The sequence below is a fragment of the Struthio camelus genome, chromosome 11 (assembly GCF_040807025.1).
Source record: "Struthio camelus isolate bStrCam1 chromosome 11, bStrCam1.hap1, whole genome shotgun sequence".
Lineage (NCBI taxonomy): Eukaryota > Metazoa > Chordata > Aves > Struthioniformes > Struthionidae > Struthio > Struthio camelus.
In genome coordinates, this window is record NC_090952.1 from 16,312,871 (window position 1) to 16,329,584 (window position 16,714).

Genomic DNA, 16,714 nt, shown 5'->3' on the forward strand with positions numbered 1-16,714 from the left:
CCTTTCTCCTTCCAGACTTTAGAGATAAGCCTCTATTCTGTCCATTCATTTTCTTTCGTTGTCTTCTAGGGTCAAAAACTCTGTATTTGAAGGTCGTTAATTGCTTGATGTGTGAATATACAGCTGTTTCCTCTCACTCCACTGTTGCTGCTATAAAAGCACGCTTTTTTTGCTTAAATTTGGGAATCCATATTGCAGCAGTCTGCAAGATGAGTAGGACTGGATCCCCTCAGATGCAGCTTTAGAGAAATACATACAGGGCTAGGATCATCCCTCTGATTTAGCTGGTATGGATATATCCTGTTGGTGAAGAATGCAAAAGGAATATCATACCTATCTCTATTATATTATTATTATTATTATTATTGTTACTACTGCTACTGCCTGTCTCTCTGGATTCTTTCACTGCAGACACATGGTTTCACTTGCATGAAACCAACTTTGTTGCATTCTAGAGTAACTGCTGTTCAGGCCAGGACCTCAGAGAAACTGCTCTGTCCTGAACAAACTTGATTGTTAAGTATTTTGTGCCTAAGACTAGTTTATGCCTTTAAATCACTGCCCTGAACAGTTGTTAAGCTGTATTGCTGGGGGAGGCAACAAGAAGGGGAAGGAGACCTCAGGGAGAGGTTGTGAGGTCTTGTCAAAATTCTATTTTTACATATAACTCTCCAGTATGTAACTATAGAGTGCTGTTGCACTCTAACTGCAATCAGAGCACACCCTTCTCTCGCCACAGAGATGCCTGAGTCTTCAGTCCACCGAGAAGGGTAAACAGACTGAAACATGTATTTATGGCTAATGCTTTCAGGTTAGCAGTAGGAAAGCTGTCAAAGAGTAACAGCATTTTTTATTTATTATGCAAAATTATTCTTGCAAATAACTTGCTGCGTTTTGCTGTATATCATGTTGTTGCTGTTGAAGAGAATAGATTTTATGGGTGAAGGGCTATCTCTAAGTCCTGTGTTCTTCTTAGGACCTGTATGAAGACTGCCATTCATAGTCTGTATAAGAATATTTATCGTTGGCTCCAAATGAGTTTTGGCCATCTTTCTGACTCATCTGTCAGGACATGATTAATCTGGTCTATCTTTCTGACCTAATTAAAAAAAAAAAAAAAAAGGGATGTGTGGTTAATATAGTTGAAGTTTTTCAAGATAGTCAACTAGAAGGCTGGATGGGATCTCTAAAATAAAAATCTAACACTAACGAATAGGGGTGATCAAAACCAGAGGAATTCTACCAATCCTATTACCTTCAGTATCCAATTGCAGAATAACTATTCTCAGAATTCCAGTTAGGCACTGGTCAGTGAGCTATTCATCCTAGGAAGTTTTTCAGTGTGTTAGGATTGGTTAGCCTGTGGAGCAAACTGTAATCTTTAAACATACCCTTGGCTTTTGTCTTCATCTACATTTAAAGATTATTTTCCTTGATTTTTTTTTTTTTTGAATTAATTTAGAGTATCTTACTCCATAACACAATGACTCTGGGTTTGCTGGGTGCTTGGGCAGTTAAAAACTATAAATGATTCCAGTTAGGATCCCAGACTACACAGATAAGCTTTTAGGAATTTCTAGGCATAGGCTCTGCTAGCTGCAAAAGCAGAAAGACAGTGTTGACAACGATATGTTAATGGTGGCCGTAGCTTTGACACTAACAAAATGTTATGATATGAGAGGAAACCGCAGTGATGTTGATGATACTAAGCTGTTGCTGGCTGACAGTTGCCTGTCAGATATTTCTAAGTTAGAGGTTTCTGCATGCTAATCTCTTCATAGCACTGTGGGTGGATTAGAGAATCTAGGGATTTTCAAGCCAAGTCTACCTTTTTATCATCAATTTTTCCTTCTTTCTTTTCATCTTCCAGAATAGTGATGCTGAATGCTAATGAGAGGAAGCTCAGCGTTGCTGAGAGAACTCTGTGTTATTCAGCTGGTAGTGTCTCTAAGGTTTCATCTGCAGCTTGGTCAGTGAGGGTCTAACCACAGCTCAGCGCTGTCAGGTTTTCTTACAGGTTCTGGCCTAATGTGCTCAAAATTTGAAGAGAGCATTCTATTCCCTCCAGAAAACTTTTGCAATAGTGAGGTTATTTGCTCTTTGCTCCTATTAGCAAGAAGGTCATATAGTCTTATTTTCCATTCAACCTGGATATTAGCACAGCTCCAATGGTATAAGCAAGAGAAATCAAAGGTGATGCTAGCAGTTAGGAAGAGGAGGCAGCAAATAGTCATGCAAACAAAAAACTGTTTTGCCTAAACTAAAACTGGGAGTTCAGTGATTCTTTTTCCCTTTGACTAATCCTCATGCCTTCAATCTTAGATACCATATGGCATGCACAAGTATATCTGTCTTTAATTCACCTACATTTGGGCAAATACTATCTTTCTGTTTTGGTCTAGATCTTTGTCAATTGCACCTAAAAAAAAAAAAAAAAAAAAAAATCTCAGAATCTTCATATTCCAGTTTCTACACGAATCAGTGCATATGAAGTTATAGCCATTGAAGAATTCTGAGCCATGTTTGTTCAATATTGTGAGCTGTAGTAATATAATTACTGTAGCAATATAATTGTAGCTTTTTTATACCACTGTCCAAAGATTCCACTGTGCATTTCCAGTTCTAAATTAGGGAAATAATTTAGGTTTTCCACAGCCTGCAATCTCGTATGTACCTCTGTAAAGTCAGTGTAAAAATTGTTACCATTTCAATTTGGTAGAGTTTTAAATATACTTTGTGCAAATGCAAATGGATGCAATAAGGGATATCTCTTGAAATCTGGATCTAAAGAGCTTGAAAGAGTATTTCTCAATAAGGTACTACAACAATTCAGTCCAGTGAAGTCCTCCGTATTGCTAACAACAAGCTAAAATGCTTGGAAGCAGAGTGCAAGAAGAACAAGTTTATTCTCCTATTTGATTTAATGTAGACCAAACATTTTGACATCTCTCTCTGTCTGGACCAGCGAGAGTAGAGAGAAAGGGATTTTATTAATCCTTTTTAAGATGCTTAGACCTCTGAATTTATGCAAATACTGTGAACAGAAAGGCAAATTAGTAACCAAAGACTACCATGAGATAGCTAAGAAATAGTAATTAACTCCAGGGCTGACCTAAACAATCTGATATCTTTCTGAACTTTCACTTAACTGATGTTTTCTGGTATTTTATAGACTGAGGAACCTGCTAGTTTAACGTGGGCTTATCTCTGTTTTCACTGAATCAATATCTTAAAAAAAAAAAAAAAAAAAAAAGTTTCTCTACACACTTCAAAAAGCAATACATAAAGGAAAGGGGGGAAAAAAATCCAAACAGTTTTATGCAGCTTACAATAACTGATAGTCCTTGGGAGAGAACTGAATAAATAATAGTGGACTAAATCACTTTGTAAACTTGTTCAACAAACTCTAAAATGATAAAATAAATCTCATTCTCTCACAGCTGATGTCCTTTTTTCCTCTTGCCCTTGCTGAGGATGTGAGTCATTTGTTAAGTACAGCAATAGAGTTAGTCTGCAGACTGCTTTACCCAAAACAAAGTCTTTGTTCTTACCTTTCAAGTCAGAAATCTGGTAGGGTAGATGTGCATGACAGGTTTTTAATAAATAAACGCATGCTAAAATGTTATTAGACTTTTCTTTTCCCTCATATATTGTAATATCAAAAGAGCTTGGCAAGTATTTTTACTTTGCTATGGCAGGTGTATACATAATTATTCCTCATCCTTGCAAATGTGAAAAACACTCATTTAGTGGCCAGGATTAAAAGTGAAGCTTGCCTTGTGGTGGTGACATAAAGACAGGAATTAATTTTGGCCGTATGAATTTCATCATCTAGCTATTTAACATGTTTCACTCACTCGAAGTCTTTAACAGTTTGGAAAAGAAAATGCACGGAAGAAGTTTTTTTGAAGCCTCCACAGCTCTCACTGTCTTCTACTGACCTTACGCTTGAGAACTGAGGAACTGCATCCCTCTCTCTTTCCTACTATTGCTCTTTAATATAATTTTATCAAAAGCGTCACATATTGAGAACAACAAAAATATCTGTATTGCTCTTTTCTTTAGAATTGCACATAAACTTAAAACTATCGTATGAGAGAATAGATCCCTGAAAACAATTGAGAGAGAGAGAGAGAGACAGGAATTGAAAAGCCACTAAATTGTCTGGAGTGGAAAATATTGAAGTGCTAGGAAATCAGTAAGAAGAGGAGGTTAGATGAGGGACAGAAGGAAAATCAGTGCTTGTTACAGTGGCGGTCAGAGAGGGAACTTCAACATGGGGAAAATCAGAGCAAAGCATTTGCTGAAGCCATGGCTGTATGAATGGCTAATTCTGTAGTGAGCAGGAGTCTTGATCCAAGGTTGAAAATCAAGTGAAGATGTCAGGTGAAAAAGAAGGAGATTTAGAGATTTGAAAGGGTGCCTCCTGATAGCTCAAAGCGTTATAATGGTAAATAATAAAGGAAGAACTAGGACTCCAAAGCAGAGGAAAATAGGTGAGCAGCAACCAGATTAGCAGAAGAGTTTGGTAACTGGGAAAAGATGAGACAAATCACTTAGGAGAAGAAAGAGATTAGAAGATCAGTTAAAAGAAGCTTGTAAAAAAGTGAGGGGGGGAGGGAGTGTCAGTGTCATGGGAACCTAGCAACAAAAAGAAGTGTCAGAAAGGAAGGATGCAGGCTGGTTTGGACCGTTTGGGAGATACAGTTGGCCTCAAATTTGGAACCTCCTGAGGGTTCCAAAGGCAAAAGGAAGGGTATGGGTTACAGTGAAAAGGAAGGGTCAAGCTGAGGGGAGAAGATTGGAGGGACTGTCAGGACAGATCTTTTGTGATCGGTATGACTTAATATGGTTTAGAATTTGAGATACGGTTTTTGGAGGTTAAAGAAGACAATTTTGAAGTAGAAATTAGTCTTTGTTCATAATGGTATTCGTGATTCTTACTGCACTCTTGATTCTGTAGCTTTCTCGTAAAGTTTATTTTAACAATGTGTAATACACAGCTCAGTTCATATCACTTTGCTTTGCTTTGTTCTTCCTTTTTCTTCTATACTTAACTCCTTCCTGCCCTTAACTTCAGCCTTGTTTTCCTTCTCATCTTGCTCTATCCCAACATCTTCCATTGGCTCAGCTAGGATCTGTTTACCTGCACTGGATTTTTCTTAATTCTCTAGCAAAACCTGATGCCCGTTTGTATGATTTCACTTTGTAATTATATTTTTTTCTTTTTGATGTAGAAAGAATTACCATTTTTCCAGTAAAAACGCAAACTCTCTTGGGAAACTGATGCTATTAGAGTGCTTGAGTTTGTACTTAAAAGAAGGGAGATGAATAGTGATGTTGTTTGTATTGCCTGGCTTCTAAAAGTTCTGAACTGCCTTTGTAAGCCTTGCTCAAGCACAACAAAAGCCTGTCTTTTTGAGACTGGGACTCAATCTACATAGAAAACAAAGGGCTAGAGGTAGGTAAATAAACAGCATGGATGGGATAGTTCTTACAATAGTGAACTTGTTAAGAAGTTTGCAATACTATTTTAACTGTACCTGATCAAAGCAGATATATAGTTTAAGTAGAGGAATACATAAACAGCTGTTAGTAAATAAAAAATCTGTACAATTTAAGCAATAAATAACTTTTCTTTGGCAATGGTAAAACTCTTCACTTTTATTAAATCATCTTTTCTAACAAACTAATATAAGTATCCTTTTCATTAACTGCATATCAGTAGTAATTTGCTTATCTGTTAATTAAATGGGTAGCTCTAGTTCAGGAACATAATCTTCTATGACAGATTATTTCTATAAGGAACCAAAGCTATTTTATTAGCTTTCTAAAATCTGAGGCAATTACTAATTAAATACATACCTTCTTCCTTACCGATTAATAATCTACTGCATGTTTTGTTGCAGTGATACCTTAGTTATGCTAGCTTCTGGCTTTGATTTCAGAAATTATTTTTCTGCATATAAAAGCTTTCCGGGGAACTGCTGAGCAATTGTGACCTCTGCTGGACGCATTAAAATTGATTCTGACAGATAGCAACGAATGCAAATCATTATTACTGTTACTTTAGGCGCTAATCTAGTGTGTGCTAGGCACTGTACAAATGGATTAAGAGACTGTACCTATCTGAGCAGTTTACAATATAAATAGAAAAAGCAAGTACATCATAAATAGAAATCATAAATGAAACCATGAAACCAAACAGCGTGTCAGTGGCAGAACTGGGCAGAGAATCTCAGTCTGCTTCTTAGACTGTGCCAGCTCTGAAAGAGTATGATATGAGTAATCATCATGCTTATGGAGAGGGCCATAAATATCCTGATTAGACATACCTTCCAGATTCCTATTTTGAAAAATATTCCTGGGGATTCTGTGTCATCATTTCTAAATACAAAAAGGAAACAAGAGAAAATTATTGTTCAGGAAGAGGTTCAGTATTGAATTTCTGTTGGAAACAGTGTGATAGTCATACCCGCGTGACAGAAGGATCTGTGCATGGAAGTACCAAGAACTAGGTAACGATTGATCTGGAAATGCCTTGAGTCACCCATTCGTAATTCCAGCTCAGAGGAAATGATGAAATGCTCTTAATCCCAGTGTTTCAAGTGATGCTAGTCACTTCATGCGCTTCAGCATGAAATGTACAATAAACCAAAAATTTAATCCATATTCCTGGAAAGAGGTATTTATGTTTGACAATTTACACTGAAGTGTGTACCGATTGTAGAGTTTTTGAAAAATGTAAATGAACTTACCACTTTCCTTGGAGTGAAGCATTTGCTCTCTGGAGCATATGGTTCATTAAGGCTTCAGCAACTGTTTACTGTGGTTAAAAAGAGGGTTGTGGGAATTCTAAAGAACAATGCAGTGAGATAACAACTCCTGGAGTCACAAAGCCCTGAAGCCAAGGCCATCTAGCAGTTCCTGGTTCATCCCTACTTTCTGTAATGATCTGTCTAATGTTCTGCATGTTGTTTTTGAAATGTCTTTATACTGTGATTGTGTTGAAAGCAAGGTATAGTAAGACAAATGTTTTATGAGCAAATGTCATATAATGAAAAAGTGATCTGCAAGAAACTTAGTAAGCATTGGTCTAGCACAACCAAACAGCAGCCCACTTCCTTGTTGGGTCATCGTACTTGAAGGAACCAGTTCATTATACAAATTAAACCTTTAGAGTGAAACCATGCCATTATTTAAATTAAAAACAGGAAAACTTCCATTGATTTTTGACTGAGTGATGATTTTAGCCCTAGACAGCATATAATCTATAAATAGCTCTCTAAGGAAGGGAAAAAGAGAAGGAAGAGTGGAAAGACAGTGGGCAAAGAGAGCTGTGAACTGTCTGCGTGTTCTTTATCCTTTCAGCACAGCCAATGGGAATGACTTTGTCGTTTCTTTAAATTCCTGGAGAGGATGGAGATTTCAGAGAAGACTTCAAGGATTATTTCCTGAAGAGAGAAATGAACTTGGAATGTTTCTGTTTTCACAGTATTTAGGCAGTGTTTTTGATGAATTAAAATGTGGTATAATCCAAACACCAAAATAATCACGCTATGCAATTGCTATAAAGAGCATAATGATACTCTGCATTGGATTTTAATTGCTCATACATTCTTTTTTGTCTATATGTGCTTTAGCCTTTTTTGACTGCTTCGGGGATCTGCAGGGTGCTGTTGTGTCACCTCCATAATACTTGTGCTTCAGCAATATGCTTTGAGTTATTCCAAATCCTTCCAGCGTAGCTCTGAGGCTAATGTAACTCAGGTGATGGAACTGCGGATCATGAGGGATGTTACATGTTATTCTTGTTGGCTTACTTGCAGTTTCTAGAAGTAAAACAAACCCAAAACTGAACTGATTCTTAGAGAAGTTAGCTTCCTTGAATTTCCAGCAGAACATTTGGAGCAAAATTCACAAACTTGCAGGAAAGTAACAGTTCTTTTCTTGAAGCGTTCAGCAAAGATTAATTTGATCCATTACTATTACAGTCAGTTTCAAAGCACTCTGGGCTAACTAGAAGTTACGGCTTGACACAGGGTTTATTGCATGTAACTTTATACATCTCTTTATGCAGCTGGAGGAGATGATGATTGGTATGGATTCTCTCGGCTTTTCAAGAGTACTAAAATATGAATATGGACTGCATAATCAGGGTCATAACCAATGGACAAGGTTATTGTCCAGATTAGCCTTGTCCACATCCCAGTTTTAATTTTAAGTATATTTTTACAGTTTTAATGTAAGCTTGCACTTTCTTGACACAAGCATGAATTATAAATGTGAACAAAATGGTTCCTTTCCCTTCCGTTCTCTTTCAGTAGTTTTTCCTCACCCAAAACTTACTTTTTAAATACAATTTCTTCAGATGCGCCTAGCATATTTTAGAATACATGGAGATTATTATTTTTCCAGTGTCTGTCGTAATGTGTGAACATTCATATCTCTCTTGACCTACTCTCTTTTAATCCAAGAATTTCATTTGGTAATTGGCAGTCTTGTTCCCTTCCCCTGAGGAATGCTTCCAACTATTTCACACAGTACTATGTAATTATTTTCTCCTACTGTGTTTTTGAAATAATTTGCTTTTATGGATGAGGCCCATACTTTGATACGTGATAAATAAAAAGTTCTTTCTGACTGGCTGTCTCCAGTACTTTGCTGTGTTTAGGCTATTGTGTATTCTGTCCTATAAATTCTGACAGAAATGACTGTGAGCATGTACTTGTACTCATCTGTGCATGTAAAAGTAGTCCTTTCTTTTGAATACCTACTTATCTAATCAGGAACTGAGCTATCAAAATGACTTAAAATATGACCTCTTGCTTATAGGTTTGGAAGGTTGTAGGAGATGCTTTTATTCACACAGTATGCAGAATGCAGGAAACCAGAAGATTTGTTTCTAGACAAACAAACCAATAAGTGAATTGCATAATAATGGGTGTACTAGGTTAAACCAAAGTTTCATGTCATCCCGCCGCACCTTTCTATGCCAGTAGTCAGTAAAGCATGATGGAATGAGAATTATAAGAAACAGAGAGGTTACATAAATTTCTTGGGTAAGTCCTCCTTACCTTCATCAGTGAGAGCTGCAGGGGCTTTCTTATCTGGAAGCTATTGCTGGACCATAATGTTTAATAGCAACTGATGGACATTCTGTCATGAATTTGTGTTAGCCCTTTTTAACACGTGAATGCCATTTGTCTCCCACAACATTCACAATTATGCTCAATGTGAAAAATTGCTTTTAATGGCAACCCTCAATTGTTTTTAAATCTACTGCCTGATTGTTTCATTGGCTACCTTGACTGCTCCCTAGTCACATTTTTCCCACCACATATAGATCTCTTGGGCCGTCTCTTTTCTCAGCAGAAGAATCCTATGCACTGCATTGTCTTTGTCTATCCTTAAGCCTTATCACTGACTGATCTAAGTGAAGACCATCAATACTTGACAGTCCGTGTCGTTTCTCCTAAGCCTAACAGAACCAGGCCTTGTCCTAACTGAAAAAAGTGATCTCTAAAAACACAGTGAAATGGAAAGAAATTGGGTTGATGTAGATAACATTGCATCAGTGCCCTAGTATGGCAGAGGAGGTTAATGTGGTATGACCATGCTGCTTTCTAGCTGATGTCTTGGTCGGTTCTCGCTTGATCTGTAAAGACGTCCTCACATCTTTTGAAAGACTAGTGGCTTCATCCCCAGGATCTTGGCTAACTTCCACATTACCTAGAATTTCTTCACCTTCCTTAGCCAGATATTGTATATTCCTCACATCTTATTCTAAAGCCTGTATTTGTATAGAGCATCTTAGCACAACTACCATGCTATACTCCTGAGGTAGCTGAATTGATGGGCGCAGGGATTCCACTGCTTACTAATAAAGCACATTTTCATTTTGAAGGATGGATTTTTAGATAAAATTAATATGATTACTGTTACTCTTGAATGAGATTCTCATATAAGGAATTAGACTACCATCATGCTAAAATGAATTACAAATCAGGAGATTAGAATTTTATTTATTAACTTCACTCATGACAAAATATAAATTTTATAAGGATTTGGCCTACAGAGGTATTCCAGACTGTTATCATTCTTCTTACAGATTTACTCTTCCTCGTACCCTTTTACTCTAAATGTAAGGAGCAACTTGAAAACCTGATTTTTTGCCTGTTTCAGTGACAGCCTGCAAAGGGAAAGGTGTGAGAGCTGACCCTTTCACAAAAAAGAGAAATGAGAATATAATTGTGGTAATCATCATTTGTACCAGTAGCTTTGTCAATTACTTGATAAAAGCATTATCATTAAAAGATACTTCCCCAAACTCATTTTTATAAGTTCTGATATACTATATTAATGATTAAACAATTTAAGTAGGATAAGAATATTTGTTTGGCTTTTGCGAGGGGTTGTTGTTTTGGGGGTTTCTTGCTTGTTTGTCCCTCTGTTTTCAAACCAAGGAAAGCGTTTCATACGTTAGAATTCTACATGGCTGTATATAATGAATAGATATGAATAACGAACCTGTTGAGATTGCTATGAGGGTCCAGTGACTAGTTTGCTTTTCCATTACGATACAGCATAGGAAAAAGAGATCTGACAGTTCAAAGCGCATAGTAAGATAAAATTCTAATCTTATTGAAGTCAGACTGGCATTCTGCTAAGGATTTGAATGGGAAGGATATTAGCCATCACTTCTGCAAGTATATATAAATTTTGGGAACATTTTAGAGCTCTTTATAACAATCCATGGGGTCCATCTCTGAAAAGGGAATTTTTCCGAATCAGAGACTTCTGATTTTACCATAAGCCTGGATGCTAAACAGACAAGTGGAATGAGGTTGGGCTAGCCTGGTGAAACACCTAAACTTCAAGAGTAATCATTATCAGACTCCCTTTGGAATTGCTGGAGAGAAAAAAGATCTCATTCACCCTTTAGAGAAGCTCATCTCTCGTGGACTATGGAGTCACTAACGTGACTGCATTCCCAGCTGGAGCACGTTTAGCTGATGTGCCTGGATTGGAGTGAATCTGATTCAAGGACCTTAGACAAAGAATGTTCCTGGAGACTTTAAGGGAAGACAGTGTCTACATTATGTTGGGATTATAAATAATTAAAACACTTGGAAATCTCTTGAGTGAACTTTCTGATAGGTGTAAGGTGAATAGTCTGGAAAGAGTGTAAAGGCATTACAACTGAACAACTGAAAATGTAGTTTTCTATGAAGAGCTACTCTCAAATTCTGAGCAGCCAAAGTCATGTAAATCTGAGAAACTATGTCTGTCTATGTAAAATCTAAGTGAAGGCCTAAATAGTCCAAGTGAGTATTATGACCTATAGTGTTAATATTTTTCAAAGATCGGAGTGAAATATTTCAAACTGAGAAAGCTTTGCCTGATGTGTGAGACAGCTGTTGACTGGCATATGACATGAACAGCATTAAACCCTAGGCTGGTGAGAAAATGGGGGCTGGAAGGAAGTGCGTTTCTCAGCTTGTGGTACGTTGCCTGAAGCTGGATACTGAAAGCGGTAGGTGCAGACTTACTTTCAGTAATATTTATACATAATACCACTGTCACTAGATGCAGTAGGTATCATACTTGTTGCGTCAGTATTCTGAGTCCTCTGCACTTCCTTTGCGAAAGAAGTGCTGTCTCTCTTTGGCAACGGCAGTCTTCCAGCTCTAAGCCTAATACAAAGGGAATGGTAGAGAAAACCTTTCTGCTTGTGTTCTCTGTGGCTGGAGAGCCAGCAGAGGGAGCTTAAGTAACAAACCCTCTTCCCAGAGCTTATTAATAATACAAAGATACATAAACAAGCAAACAAAACTCTACCATGATAGCCTATTCCCCATAGGAAACGGGAAGAAAAACAGTAGTTGTGGAATGGAAAAGGATAAAATCAGTAGGGAGAGTAAACTTTTTTTTTCTACCAGATGAAAAAGCACTAAAATTAACAGAAAAAAAAAAAAGTATCTTAGAATCTAGGGGTCTCTGTCCAGTTATATGGTATTGCAATGGTATTGCTATGTTTTTAGGCTTTTCTCCATACAGACAGAAATAAGAAACTTACTGCTGAGTTTAGCTTTTCATTTGTTTGCTTTTGTTTTTTAATGAATGCTCAGATCTTTTAAAAAGTAAAGTTTTGACTTATTTTTTGCTTGCTTAACTCACTACTGACTTTCACGTGTGGGGGCTGTAGGAAAGAGGCTCAGAATATGTTTGCGCTGTGCTTTGCAGTGCAGTACAATGATATCCAAACAAGTCCTAAGTCCTTCTATCTCTTTTTCTGTCTCAGCAGGATAATCAACTCTGTAGAAGGTAAAAGATGAACAAACAGGAGAGTGATACCTGTCTCTGTTTCAAGGAGCTATATGAGGTCACTCTGTCTGAATTACTCAACTGAGGCTGGTAAATACCATTCACAGAATCACAGAGTGGCTGAGGTTGGAAGGGACCTCTGGAGATCATCTAGTCCCACCTCCCTGCTCAAGCAGGGTCCTCTAGAGCATATTGCCCAGGATCGCATCCAGACGGGTTTTGAATATCTCCAGGGAAGGAGACTCCACCACCTCTCTGGGCAACCTGTGCCAGGGCTCTGTCACCCTCCCAGGAAAGAAGTTTTTTCTCAGGCTTAGGTGGAACTTCCTGTGGTTCAGTTTGTGCCCGTTGCCTCTTGTCCTGTCGCTGGGCACCACGGAGAAGAGACTGGCCCCATCCTCTCGACACCCTCCCCCCCCTTCAGATACTTATACACGTTGATGAGATTGCCTCTCAGTCTTCTCTTCTCCAGGCTGAACAGGCCCAGCTCTCGCAGCCTTTCTTCAGAGGAGAGACCCTCCAGTCCCCTCATCATGTTTGTAGCCCTCCGCTGGACTCTCTCCAGGAGCGCCATGTCTCTCTTGTCCCGGGGAGCCCAGAACTGGACACAGTACTCCAGATGTGGCCTCACCAGGGCTGAGCAGAGGGGCAGGATCCACCTCCCTCCACCTGCTGGCAACACTCTGTCTAATGCACCCGAGGAGACCATTGACCTTCTTGGCCGCAAGGGCACACTGCTGGCTCATGGTTAACTTGTTGTCCACCAGCACTCCCAGGTCCTTCTCGGCAGAGCTGCTTTCCAGCAGGTCCCCCCCCCCCCCCCAGCCTGTCCTGGTGCATGGGGTTATTCCTCCCCAGGTGCAGGACCCTGCACTTGCCTTTGTTGAACTTCAGGAGGTTCCTCTCTGCCCAACTCTCCAGCCTGCCCAGGTCCCTCTGAATGGCGGCACAGCCTTCTGGTGTGTCAGCCACTCCCCCCAGTTTTGGATCATCAGCAAACTTGCTGAGGGTGCACTCTGTGCCTTTGTCCAGGTACACTGATGAGTACGTTGAACAAGACTGGACCCAGTGCTGACCCCTGGGGGACACTGCTAGCTACAGGCCTCCAACTAGACTCTGCACCACTGACCACAACCCTCTGAGCTCCGCCATTCAGCCAGTTCTCAATCCACCTCACTGTCCACTCATCTAGCCCACACTTCCTGAGTTTACCTAGGAGGATGGGATGGGAGGCGGTGTCCAAAGCCTTGCTGAAGTCCAGGCAGACAACATCCACTGCTCTCCCCTCATCTCCCCAGCCAGTCATTCCATCGTAGAAGGCTAGCGGATTGGTCAAGCATGATTTCCCTTTGGTGAATCCATGCTGACCTGCTCCTGATCACCTTCTTGTCCTCCAGACGCTTAGTGATGACCTCCAGGATGAGCTGTTCCATCACCTTTCCCGGGATGGAGGTGAGGCTGACAGGCCTGGAGTTTCCTGGCTCCTCCTTCTTGCCCTTTTTGAAGACTGGCTTGGTGACATTGGCTTTCTTCCAGTCTTCAGGCACCTCTCCTGATCTCCAGGACCTGGAGATCATTCTCCAAGGTCCCTTGTCAGACCGGTGACAGAGCTGGGAGAAGTCTGATGCTATTGGCATGACCAGCCAGACAAGTCTTCCTATTCACCTGGGAGGCTAATGCACTTGTTTTAAGTGTAACGAGATTAGTGTTTTGTCATTTTGAGTGTTGAGTGTAAATTGTTGCCTATTAATTATTGGCATCCTTGAGGAAGATCTCAAGATCTTGGTATCTAAGTTTTACTTAGAGTTGGGGCTTTCTAGCAAGACTGGTAATTGTGAAGTGTAAATTCTCAAGCTCTGTTGTTAGAATCTAATATTGATTATACAGGTTGTTGCACAGAGTTGTGCACTGACCGCATCATAAGTTGTATCCTCGCCACTAGTTTCTTTTGTTGAAGTATCATGTTAGAGAGCCGTTATCGAAACCAGTGTCTGTGATCTGTAGACTTGTTGGATGTATGATTTATTTCCAGCTCCACACCCCTGCTTATTTGATGTTTCCACTCCTAACGGTGTATTTTGGAGCGGGGAGGGAGGGAAGGGTCTACTTGAAAATGCAAGTGTTTCAAGGTATGCGCACTGCTCTATTTTTTGTTTTTCACCTCTACAAATAAATTTGCTTTATGGCTTTGATAACTGGAAGCTAGACCTCTCAATAAAATTTTGCTGAGTTCCTTTCTTCTTCTTATGGGTCAATACACCACTTGGCTGCTTGCCTTTTAGCAGCCAAGCAATCAATCCCCTTCAGAAAAGACTGAGACCAATTTCTCACTCGCTGTGTACTTAATAACTGGCCCAGTTCATTCCATTGTCAAAATGATTTTATTTTGCTGAGATGATAATCTCTTTCCAGTAGTCCTAAAGTGTCATCTTGTGGCAAGTAGGGGTTATTGTTTTATATCACCAGGAGAAAACATACCCAAGCACCAAACACAGGAGATCTTTAAGTACTCCTCTAGATTTTAATGAGATTAATTTTGGGAGTCAGGATTATTTTCTTTAAATAGATATTGCATCACTGGGTTTACTTCAGAAATAACTGATGTTAGGTAAGAAGAAATATCTGCTAAGAGTTTTGTAATCCATTTTAAAGCTACTTACAGATTTGTATGGTAAAATGTCTGCATGTGACTTAAGCATGCATGGAAAAAACAAGCCATGATGAATTATCAGCTCTTTGGAACACATGTCTGATTACTGTGTAATGCATCTTATTTTTGAACTTCAGTGAAACAAATAGAACTGAAATATCTTCAGAAATGGAGTAATTAAACTGCCACACTGGTCACAGGATAACAGCACTCAAGTATAAGCTGTCTTAAATTAGTACAAAGTATCCCAAGTTGCTCAACTAGACAGTCAATGGGATGTCTCTTCTGAGGGCAATAAGAAGCCTATTTGAATAGCCTGCAACATCATGCATCAAACAAACCTTTTCATGAAGTGAAGGAATCCACGTGTGTTTTACTAGAATTTAAATTGGAAGCCTGAAAAAAACAGGGCAGGGAGCTTTGAGTATATTTTGTCTCAGTGTTTTTTCCATGGATGTTTCTGTTTCCGTTTTAAATTCTTTTGTTTTCATTTAAATGCTTATTAGGAATAGAAAAAACATTTTTGACATTAAACTTCCATTTTTATGATTTTTTTTGAAATCTAAAATTGTCTGACTTAATTCAAATTCAGAATTATGCCAAACTTGGAAAATTTGAAATCCTTCAGATAAAAAATTTCCGTTCTCTATACTTAGATATAAATCGCTGCCTAATAGTATGTTACCTGGATTGTAATTTTATTCCCATATTTGTAAAATTATTGCTGGAAAAAAGACATATTGAAGTAGAATTTCCCCTTTCTTATATAACAGTTCTACCTTTACAGCTCTTGCACGGAATGAGAGCCATCCAAGCTTGTTTTCTTTTTCTTCCTCAGGAATGTGAACAACTATCCCTTTGTTTCAGCATAGCTTTCAGGCCGTCGGTATTTTGGACTGTGGGAAGGGCAGTTTTGTGATTACACCCTACTATTGGAAGTGTTCCACTTCCTCTGTAGACACAGGAACAGACACGAGATCTCAGTTTCCCACGTCCCACATAAGTGGTCCGAACACCAGGTCGTGAAATCATTCTCTAGCACTTTGCATGGACTTGGTGATTACTTTCAGCGTTCGTAAAACATGGAATGACCCAACAAGAAGGGTCCTGATGGCTGGAATGCTTCTCTATGAGACCTTAGTTCAGTTCCTACACTGCACTGAGTAATGTGTGGATTTCTTACTTTCACAAAGACCGTTCTGATGCCTGGTGTCACATAGCAGCAGAGCACAACAGAACTGCTGTGGAGAGGTCTCAAACTGGCCTGACTGCTGCCGGGATTTGTCTAGAGTAGAACAGCCTCTCAGTGTCTTATGCTGTTTGAGTTTATTTTTTCTGATGACCTGCAATTAAATCAGTGTAGATAGTAATCTCATTCCTGAAACTGAACAAGGAGCATGAATCAGCGTTAGCAGTGTGACTTCAGTAGGTGAAAAGGTCATAATGCATTGTATCCAAAAGCAGTTGTTACAATCACCTTGTAGTTAGTACAGTCACTTTACGGATTCAAATCAGAGCAGCCACTGCGTCTATTTAGCATATATCCCCAGGGCTGCAGTGTCATGCGACTAGGCATCCTCCAAACTTTAGCCCATCTCCAGCATACTCATAGAATGACGGAAGGCAGGGATTGTATGCAGTTGTACGCTCTTGACAGATGCCCTACAGACGGGTGAATCTCTGGCTGAAGCCATTTCAAAGATTTTTGTATTGTCTAGATCTGATTGTCTGGATCTA